The sequence below is a fragment of the Delphinapterus leucas genome, chromosome 1, assembly GCF_059928025.1.
Source record: "Delphinapterus leucas isolate spDelLeu-1000000601 "Yukka" chromosome 1, BTC_Dleu_Yukka2, whole genome shotgun sequence".
NCBI lineage: Eukaryota > Metazoa > Chordata > Mammalia > Artiodactyla > Monodontidae > Delphinapterus > Delphinapterus leucas.
The window spans coordinates 54234823-54246304 of NC_143129.1; the positions used below are offsets into that span (position 1 = coordinate 54234823).

The window sequence follows — 11482 nt, forward strand, 5'->3', positions numbered from 1 at the left end:
CTCAGATACTGACACTAGGGCAGCATCTGCAGAGCCTCTGATATAGTTGGTCAGGGCCAATGCCTGGTCATAAGGGTTTTTAAAAACTGCTCAGTTGATTCTGTGTAGTAGCCAAGGCTGAGAACCATGCCGTAAGGGAGGTTCTGCTCTTTTGAGCATTGTTGCCTTAGCTGAGTCAGATCACCAGAACATCGACCTGACAGGTTTTCTTTCTGCCTCGTGGAGCTAGTTCCTGTCAGATAGAGCCCAAGGGCCTCCTAACCTAAGGATCAACCTTTCTAATTATAAAGTGGGACAGCGGGTATGTGGCTCTAGGCTCTGAAAAGTCAAAGACCTACTTTCAAGAAATCCCAAGAGATGGGTAAATGATTAATCGTTTACTTCCACATTTAGAACAAACAGAAAAACATAGTTTAACTAAATTAAAAAACAAATCAACCAGTGACTGATTATTTAGGAAATAAACTTGTACTACATTGTGACCAAACACCTTCTAGAACCTCCAGTCATCCCTCCTTAGGCCTAACTTGGGCCTTTAACTTTGTAGGAAAAATAAATTTATAGTCTTTCTTCAGTTGTCTACTAAACCCTAAATCAGGAACGGTAGATACATTTATCTCCAGTGCTAACTGTAAACAGATCAGATTTGTCTGCCTGGAGAGGACTTTGAAGTCTGATGCAGGCTAACTGAACAGTGCTGTGGTGGGTTGGTTAGTGATACCTGTCATGGGCACAGGATGGGGAGAGGAAAGGAAGTGCCCCATTCCTCCCATAGACCCTAGTGGAAGAGGCACATTTCTCAAAAATAACAGGTGATCTTCTCAGTCCTGGTCAGCTTTTGGAACCTGATTGGATTTTATTACCATCATCATCATCATCCAGTGAGTTTCCATTTATTGAGGTATAGCTATGCACTGCACACTCATTACCTCATTAATCCTTACAACTCTACAAGACAGGCACTTTCATCACAGTCTGCGATCCCACAGCTCATGGAAGGAACTAATCATCTAATCTGTGGTTGCTTGACGTTCAACTCCCACAGTACAGTAAATAATATGGAGTGAAATGTGGCCTCAGACCATTCTCCAAAGCTCTAATGTTCTTTACCCTGCATCCACATCCCCAGGATTCTTGCTCAAATGATACAAGATTCAACAAATACCAAATGATAATACACATACTTATTTCTCAGTATTTTCCCATTATTTCCTGGTACTGCATCCTGTCCATGTACTTAAGCAAAAAACTTAAAACATATGGCAAGGATGTTTGTGTTAATAAACTTTCTCTGCTTTGTGTTTTTCCTTTGTTGAAAACATTTTTAAAATGTTCATTTTCCTGTGACAGTCCAGTATAACAGAGGGAATCCAATTCATTGCCATAATTCAACACCTAGAAGGGTGTTGGCACATAATAGACATTTAATAACTATTTAAAATGAATTAATCAATGCAATTGACATTTTTGTCAAAGAGCAAATGATTAATTTTTATGAAATTAAAATGTTTAATTTTGATGAAATCCAATTCATCAATTTTTCCTTTTATGATTTATTTTTTATTTTAAACAGTTGACTTTTTTTAAAATATATTTTTTTAAGTTTTATTTATTTATTTTTTTGGGCACGCAGCTTGTGGGGTCTTAGTTCCCTGACCAGGGATCGAACCCTAGGCCCTCGCCCTCAGAAGTGAGAGTGTGGAGCCCTAACCACTGGACCACCAGAGAATTCCCCTTTTATGGTTTATTTTTTGTGTGTTAAATCTAAGAAGTTTTGGCCTTACCTAAGGTCACAAAAATTTTCACCTATGTTTTCTTCTAGAAGTCTTATAGTATTAGCTTTTACATTTAGGCCTATGATCCATTTAATCCATTTTTGATTATTAAGATTTGTATAGAGCTTAGGGTCAGCTCTCTAAACACATCTTCATCTGCTCGGCACTGAAGAGGCAGGTGAAGCAGTTTAAGAGTATGGATATAATGCTTCCTGTCTTAGAACATGGTCTAAAAGTTGTTTTTCCAGAAAAGTGTCTCATGGCAATGTCAAATTTATCGTTTCACTCTTTCTCATAAGTAGGGGTGTGTCCCTCCTTTTCTTCCCCTCTCTTCTACAGTCTCCAGAAACAGAAAACTCTAGTTTCTCTTTCTGTTTCAGAATAACAATGTCACAAGTAGAAAAGGAAGTATTAATCAATACTTTTTTTTTTAACATCTTATTTGGAGTATAATTGCTTTACAATGGTGTGCTAGTTTCTGCTTTATAACAAAGTGAATCAGTTAGACATATACATATGTTCCCACATCTCTTCCCTCTTGCGTCTCCCTCCCTCCCACCCTCCCTATCCCACCCCTCTAGGTGGTCACAAAGCACCAAGCTGATCTCCCTGTGCTATGCGGCTGCTTCCCACTAGCTATCTGTTTTACATTTGGCAGTGTATACATGTCCATGCCACTCTCTCACTTCGTCCCAGCTTACCCTTCCCCCTCCCTGTGTCCTCAAATCCATTCTCTGCGTCTGCGTCTTTATTCCTGTCCTGCCCCTAGGTTCTTCAGAACAATTTTTTTTTTTTAGATTCCATATATATGTGTTAGCATAGAGTCTTTCCACGCTTCATCTACTTAACCAGATAGATAACAGCCCCGAGCAGCACTCTTTCAAGTAAACCCTGAGAGGCCTTCGCAGGCGGGTGGTGGCTACCGCGCTTGCCGCTGAGGGAGGGACGGAGGGCGTACCTGAGCTTGTGCGAGCGAGGGAAGGGGCGAGCGGGCAAGCCAGCGGCCGGCGCCCTCCGCTTGAAGCACCAATCAGGTCCCGCGCCGCCCTGCCGCCCCGCGCCGAGGCCACGCTGAGCTGAGTTGGGTCGGGTCCGGACTGTGCCGCTCACCGTGTACTGTATGCGGATGGACCTCCTCGAGGTGACCTTTTCCCTCCAGCTGACCTTTCCCCTCCAGGTGACCTTTCCCCTCCAGGTGACCTTTTCCCTCCAGGTCGACGCTGACTTGGAGCTGCGCAACTTCCGCACTGTGCGAGCTTGAGTCGGCATCCCAGCTGCCGAGGGCCAGATCGTCTCCGCTGAGAGGCCCCCCCATAGACCACCAGGGATTACTGGCTGCTTAAGTCTTAAAAGATGGCCACGTTGGGATTTTAACGAAAGAAGGAGAATGCAGACCCTTGACATTCCGTGCAGTTCCCAAACTTACCCCGAATAGACTTGCGTAGTTTATCAAAAGGCTTTCTTCAAAGGAATATGATTGGATATTTTCAGTCAGCAGTACTTCCCAAAGTGAGAAGTGTGAAAGGAGAGGGGAGATATGCTAAGAGCCATTTTATTTTGAGGTACTTCTTTTTTACATCTTTATTGGAGTATAATTGCTTTACAATGGTGTTAGTTTCTGCTTTATAACAAAGTGAATCAGTTATACATATACATATGTTCCCATATCTCTTCCCCCTTGTGTCTCTCTCCCTCCCACCCTCCCTATCCCACCCCTCCAGGCAGTTACAAAGCACTGAGCTGATCTCCCTGTGCTATGCGGCTGCTTCCCACTAGCTATCTACCTTACGTTTGGTAGTGTATATATGTCCATGCCTCTCTCTCGCTTTGTCACAGCTTACCCTTCTACCTCCCCATATCCTCAAGTCCATTCTCTAGTAGGTCTGTGTCTTTATTCCTGTCTTACGCCTAGGTTCTTCATGACATTATTTATTTCTTAAATTCCATATATATGTGTTAGCATACGGTATTTGTCTTTCTCTTTCTGACTTACTTCACTTTGTATGACAGACTCTAGGTCTATCCACCTCATTACAAATAGCTCAATTTCGTTTCTTTTTATGGCTGAGTAATATTCCATTGTATATATGTGCCACATCTTCTTTATCCATTCATCCGATGATGGACACTTAGGTTGTTTCCATCTCCGGGCTATTGTAAATAGAGCTGCAATGAACATTTTGGTACATGACTCTTTATGAATTATGGTTTTCTTAGGGCATATGCCTAGTAGTGGGATTGCTGGGTCATATGGTAGTCCTGTTTGTAGTTTTTTAAGGAACCTCCATACTGTTCTCCATAGTGGCTGTACCAATTCACATCCCCACCAGCAGTGCAAGAGGGTTCCCTATTCTCCACACCCTCTCCAGCATTTATTGTTTCCAGATTTTTTGATGATGGCCATTCTGACTGGTGTGAGATGATATCTCATTGTAGTTTTGATTTGCATTTCTCTAATGATTAATGATGTTGAGCATTCTTTCATGTGTTTGTTGGCAGTCTGTATATCTTCTTTGGAGAAATGTCTATTTAGGTCTTCTGCCCATTTTTGGATTGGGTTGTTTGTTTTTTTGTTATTGAGCTGCATGAGCTGCTTATAAATTTTAGAGATTAATCCTTTGTCAGTTGCTTCATTTGCAAATATTTTCTCCCATTCTGAGGGTTGTCTTTTGGTCTTGTTTATGGTTTCCTTTGCTGTGCAAAAGCTTTGAAGTTTCATTAGGTCCCATTTGTTTATTTTTGTTTTTATTTCCATTTCTCTAGGAGGTGGGTCAAAAAGGATCTTGCTGTGATTTATGTCATAGAGTGTTCTGCCTATGTTTTCCTCTAAGAGTTTGATAGTTTCTGGCCTTACATTTAGGTCTTTAATCCATTTTGAGCTTATTTTTGTGTATGGTGTTAGGGAGTGATCTAATCTCATACTTTTACATGTACCTGTCCAGTTTTCCCAGCACCACTTATTGAAGAGGCTGTCCTTTCTCCACTGTACATTCCTGCCTCCTCTATCAAAGATAAGGTGACCATATGTGCGTGGGTTTATTTGTATGGAAACACAAAAGACCCCGAATAGCCAAAGCAATCTTGAGAACGAGGTACTTCTTTTTATAGCCTATTTTACTCATGTGTATAAAAAACCCACCTCCTAATAAAAATCAACATTCATAAGAAAAAAAGAAACAAAAGACAAACAAACAAAAAAACCAACTCTGGGAAGTGCCAGCCACCAGGAACCCAGCAGTCCCACTCATCTCCTGGAAAAATAGCTTCATCAGGGCTTGGACAATCCAGCCTTGTTCTGATACCTTTTGCTGGCCAACTCCCCCACGAGCTGTCCTTGCTGGAGGAATGCAATCCACCCTGGCAGATGCTCTGCTCAGAGGAGATCTTGAGAAATCTTCTAGGATCCTGGTGGAGCAGCAACAGGACTGAGCCTGGAGAGAGCAAGAAAGGATTCATCTCTTTTCTGCAGATCCTTTTGATCTTGGAGCTCAGGCAAAGATAGAAGAAGATATAAGGCAACAGAACATTGAGGAAAACATGACAATAGCTATGGAAGAGGGTCTGGCAAGTTTTTGCTGAGTAGTGGTGCTTTATATTAACTGCAAAGTGAATGGACATCCTTTGAAAGCCTTTGTTGATTCAGGTGCCCAGATGACCAGTATGAGCCAAGCTTGTGCAGAAAGGTGTAATATTGGGTTGGACAAAAAGTGCCTTCGGTTTTTAAGTAAAACTAAAAGACACATTTTTTCATTTTCACCAAGGACTTTATTGAACAATGTATTCACCCTTTTGTTCCACTACCTTTTGCCATTTTTCAGGCAACTTCATAATTCCATCTTCCCAAAACTTTTTATCTTTTTGAGCAAAGAATTGTTCCAGGTGCCTTTTACAGTCTTCCAGGGAATTGAATTTTTTTCCATTAAGAGAATTTTGTAAAGACCTAAATAAATGGAAATCTGAAGGTGCAATGTCTGGTGAATACGGTAGATGAATCGGAACTTCCCAGCCAAGCTGTAACAGTTTTTGCCTGGTCATCAAAGAAACATGTGGTCTTGTGTTATCCTCATGGAAGATTATGCATTTTCTGTTGACTAATTCTGGATGCTTTTTGTTGAGTGCTGCTTTCAGTTGGTCTAATTGAGAGCAGTACTTTTTGGAATTAATCGTTTGGTTTTCCAGAAGGAGCTCATAATAGAGGACTCCCTTCCAGTCCCACCATATGCACAACATCACCTTCTTTGGAAGACGACCGGCCTTTGATGTGGTTGGTGGTGGTTCATTTCACTTGCTCCACGATTTCTTCTGTTCCACGTTATTGTACAGTATCCACTTTTCATCGCCCGTCACAATTTGTTTTAAAAACAGAACATTTTCATTACGTTTCAATAGAGAATTGCATGCGGAAATACGGTCAAGAAGATTTTTTTCACTTAACTTATGTGGAACCCAGACATCAAAGTGATTAACATAACCAAGTTGGTGTAATGATTTTCAACGCTTGATTTGGATATTTTGAGTATGTCGGCTATCTCCTGCGTGGTATAGTGTTGACTGTTCTCAATTAATGTCTTGATTTGATCGCTATCAACTTCAACTGGTCTACCCAACTGTGGAGCATACTCCAGCGAGAAATTTCCAGCACAAAACTTCACAAACCACTTTTGACATATTCATCAGTCACAGCACCTTCTCTATACACTGCACAAATCATTTTTTTTTTGCGTTTCAGTTGCGTTTTTGCCTTTCTTGAAGTAATCAAGCATAATATGCCAAAAATTAATCTTCAATATTGAACTGGGTACACAAAAATTCATCAATTTTGATAAGTCTTTTTTAAAATGCGTGCTGATGTGACAGCTGTCACATACAATCTAACAAAATTGTTTAGAATGACGTTAAAGACAACTAAGTACTACTAGAGCCATCTTACAGAAAAAAACGAACGAACCTTTTGGCCAGCCCAAAATAATGAGGCTGATGGACCGTTGGTGGACACCCAGAAGATTACTGGAAGGGTACATCTAATTCAGGTAAAAATTGAAGGCGATTTCTTGGCGTGTTCCTTCTCTATACTTGAGGAAGAGCCCATGGACATGGTTCTGGCACTGGACATGCTGAAATGGCATCAGTGTTCCACTGACCTCAAGAAAAATGTACTCGTGATCAGCACCACAGGCTCACAGACCACCTTCCTTCTGGAGAGGGAGTTACCAGAGTGTGCCCAGTTGGCATACGTGGCCAGGCAAGAGGAAATATGTCCAAAGGAGGTTGCAGACCAAGAATTAGCAGAAGCCCTTCAGAAATCTGTAGAGGATGCAGAGCGTCAGAAGTCATGATGCGTGTCGTGTGTGTGTACTGCAGCTGGAGTGGGCCCCAGAATAGAGAAAAGGTGGATTTAACCATCAAGCCCATCCTTCAGGACAGAGTCCTGAGATTGGTAATCCTACAAGTCTCGCTCACTCTGTCTCTGCTTCAGTCTACCCCATCAAGCCCAGTGACCCAGACAGCATTGAACCTAAAGCTGTGAAGGCTTTGAAGGCTTCAGCTGAATTCCAGATAAGCTCTGAAAAGAAAGAACATCTTCCTCTACAGGATCTTTCTGATTGTGCTTCCTCAACAGACAATGCTCAGCAAACCAGAGTCCAGCTACGCCTTTGCAGAATACACTTGAAGAAGTCATTGTTGCAGAAATCTAGAGAAATCTGCTGAAAGACGCACCCAGGGCCTCAAATCTCATCTCCACGCAAGACAGGAAGCTAGATTATTTGTCACAGCTTACTAAGATGCAAGAACCACAGAGGCTTATCAGTGAAAATGGTTGGCCTCCAGAATATCAGTACCTGATTCAGGTAAATGGCCTTCAGCAGCATGAAGAATCGAGGAATGAACAGCATGAGGTTAAACAACAAAATGCTCCACATAACCAAGAACATCTTTATAACAGAGGGGACCTTGAACTTCTTGGAGAAAAACAACAAAGAAGAGTTGATTTGGAAGCTACAATGAAAGGAGACAGTTTACAGCAGAATGGGGACCTTCCAGGTACAGAGAAAAATATTCTACCTTCAAGATGCTTTGGCTGCTCAAATTCAGAAACACTTGTGGAAGTAGATACAGTAGAACAGTCCCTAGTTGCTGTGCTTATTTCAACAGGCAGTCAAAATACCAATGTCGAGAACATCGGTGCATCTGATCTCACCTTAGATAATCCCTTGGTGGAAGTAGAAACATCAGAATGTAACCTTTCCTCTGAAATATTGAGTAATTCCATTTCCACTCAGGATTTACAGCTTCTAGAAAGTAATGTTGAAATGTCTGGAACAAATAAAGAATATGGGAATTGCCCTCATCTTTAAGTCTCTGTGGCAGTTGTCAGCCCTCTGCAGAGTCAACAGAGGAATCTTGCTCATCTATAACAGCAGCCTTGAAGGAACTTCATGAACTTTTGGTCATTAATAGTAAACCAGCTTGAGAAAACACATCTGAAGAAGTTATCTGTCAATCAGAGATAGTAACTAAGGGCCAAACAGGTATTAAGGACCTTTCTGAAAGATGGTCCCCAAATGAGCATCTTACAGCTACCCAGAGTGAACAGTGTTCACAAGTCTCCTTTCATCAGGCCATATCTGTATCAGTGAAGACAGAAGAATTAACAGACACTTCAGCTGATGCTGGAGTAGAAGATGTAGAAAATATTAACTTCAGGGGTCCGTGTGATAGCCTGTTAACTGATAAGGAAGGTGTCCCCAAATCTAGGGAATCAATAAATGAGAGCAGTTCTGTCACTCTAGCCTCAGCTAAAATGTCTAATTAACTACACTGCACCTTAGGTGTAGAAATTTCACCTAGACTTTTAGCAAGTGAGGAGGATGCGCTCAATCAGACTTCTGAGCAAACTGAGTCCTTGTCATCCAGTATCACGTTGGTTAAAGATTCAGGTCAGGGCACACAGAATCCAGTGACACACAGGCCTGAGACCAGAGAAAATGTTCTGCAGCTGCAGGGCCACTTCTAGAATTTGAACCACCTACCAGCCATCCATCATCAAGTCCCTCTTTTCTTACACAATTAATTTTTCCTGCTGCAGACATTGACCAGATTCTCCGTGCTGGCTTTACTTTGCAAGAAACTCTTGGGGCTTTGCATCGAGTTGGTGGAAATGCAGACCTTGCACTTATTGTTTTGCTAGCAAAGAACATTGTAGTTCCTACATAACCGTGGAAAAGTGGGCTAGACATTACTCCATTCCCTTAAAAAAAAGCGACACACATGCACACACACACTCACTGCGTATACAGTATATGTAGAAACCTGCAAGCAGAATGTTGAGCCAGATTTTTTTTTAATATTTTTTTTGGCCAAAGTAATTTTTGATCTCTCGACTGGATTTGTCTGTTTGTCTAGATGGATTGTCTATTTGATGGATTTGTCTATTCTGTTTGTTAAAATTTGGGTCTTTTTAAATGTATTGGCAGTATGTGCATACAAAAGCTTTTTATTATCATTAAGATAATGTAATCTGGAATAAAATTGATGGTATTGTGTATAGCATAAAAAGTAAAAATAAAAATAAAATAAAGTAAATCCTACATTGTCTGCAAAATAATCCAGGGCTTGAGGAACAGACAGACCACCAATAGTAAGCTGAGGCCTATGGGTGGGAAAGGGTGAGAGGTCAAGGACCCGCTATTCTGGTCAACCTCTAGCTATTTCAACTTTGAGCTGTGATACCACATGAACAAGACCTCTCTGTTTAGGGACTTTCATGGGGAATCAGGGGAAGGGGATGTCTTAAGAAGGATCTTGTCCTCTGAATTCATACAGCTCCTGAGAAGACTTGATTTCATAGCTGGAATGGCAGCCAAGGTTCTGTCTGCTTGCAATTCCAATTGCACATTTATACCATATTTTTATTTCTCTGACCTTCTGGGAAGGACTGAGAAAAAGGAAATGGACTTTGTTAGATCTTCATTAGATATATGGAAAAAACGTTTGCTTCTCACAGTTGAGCTTGTGTCCTTTACTGTTTGTTTCACATACTCATGCTCTGGATCACTCTACTGGCAGGAAGGACATCCCCTGAGCTTTCAAATCCTACTTACCTATTGACCAAAATCTAACCCAAGTGTTTTTCTATGAATCCAACTCCTCAGGCACTCTTAGTGATCTCTCTATTTCCTAGTCTTATAAAAGGGCACCAATACCAGAAATAGCCAGGAGCTAGGAGAGATGCTGGGTGTATATAGAAAAATTAGACACAATACATACCTATAAGGAAACTTGCAGCCTAGTGAAGGGGTCAGATGCAGCAATAGCTTATTATAACACAGTGCTGTGGTAAGAGATGTGCATAGACAGCTATGGAAGACAAAGGTTGGGCATCTAATACAGAGTACAGTATGGAGTCAGGGATGATTTTCTGGAGGAGGCAATAGGTTTTGTTGAGTTTTGAGATTAACTTGGTATAGACTATCAATGGAGTGGTTCCAGGCAAATCTGTCTAAAGCACAGAGGCATGAGGTGGCATGGGAAATCCAGAGAACTACAGGTAGTTCAGTAACCCATAACCAGACCCTCTTAGCTCACTTTTATTTTATTTTTATTTCTATTTTTTATTTTTTATGGTAGGTCCTTTTTGGTTATCTATTTTAAATATAACAGTGTGTACATGTCAATCCCAAGCTCCTAATTTATCCCTCCCCTCAACCCTTCCCCACTGGTAACCATAAGTTCATTCTCTAAGTTTGTGAGTCTGTTTCTGTTTTGTAAATAAGCTCATTTGTATCATTTTTTTTAGATTCTGCATATAAGTGATATCATATGATATTTGTCTTTCTCTTTCTGACTTACTTCACTTAGCCTGATAACCTCCAGGTCCATCCATGTTGCTGCAAATGGCATTATTTCATTCTTTTTAATGGCTGAGTAATATTCCATTGTACAATATGTACCATATCTTCTTTATCCATTCATCTGTCGATGGACATTTAGGTTTCAGCTCACTTTTAACCAGTTTCCTTTAAATTTTTTCAAAGGAAATTAGGAGGGCTCTTTGATGGCAACATGCAATTCCTCATCTCAATTGTCCCAAGCAAGTCTATTCCTTGGCCTCTGACTCAGTTCAACAAAATTGTGCAGAAATTTAGAAATCTTCTACTGTTACTTACACAGGTCCCTGGGGGGTATCACTCCCTCTCCTTAGCAGTTTATCACAGGACCTCACAAAATGTCTGCTCCTTGAGTTGTTCTGACAATTCTATCCTCTACACCTTGCTAGATTTCTAGTGATGTGTTAGAAAGCCTTACAGATTGGCTCCCTGAGGGGACTAGCCACCCTTAAGACAGCTCCAAGAGTGGCTGGAACATAAAATATAAGAGAGAAGTGGCAAGAAATTTGGTTAGGTGGAATATGAGTGGGAAACCAGATTATGAAAATCTTTGAAAGTAGACAGAGGGGCCAAAGGAAAATTAGACTGTTGACCTATAAACTGAGCCACACAGATGAAAACTTGCTTATTCTAATTGCTCTAAGGTACAAGCTGGTCCCTCCTACTGAATTATATATACATTTCCTGAGGGCAGAAGTCCTGCCTAATATTTCCTCTATGATTCTACATACATGTTCAAGCACATAGGAAGGAGTACAAAATATGTTGGTCAGTGGATTCGAATGGGCTACCAAGTGAGGCTGCATAGATTTTTAGAAA

The 11482-nt window shown here is 41.0% G+C and overlaps 2 pseudogenes; both read left to right on the top strand.

Moving 5' to 3' along the window:
• LOC111165692 (protein DDI1 homolog 2-like) overlaps nucleotides 1–7202 on the top strand; it is a 36902-nt pseudogene extending 29700 nt beyond the window's left edge.
• On the top strand, nucleotides 7111–9349 carry LOC111165693 (regulatory solute carrier protein family 1 member 1-like; annotated as a pseudogene).
• The last annotated feature ends 2133 nt before the right edge of the window (nucleotides 9350–11482 follow it).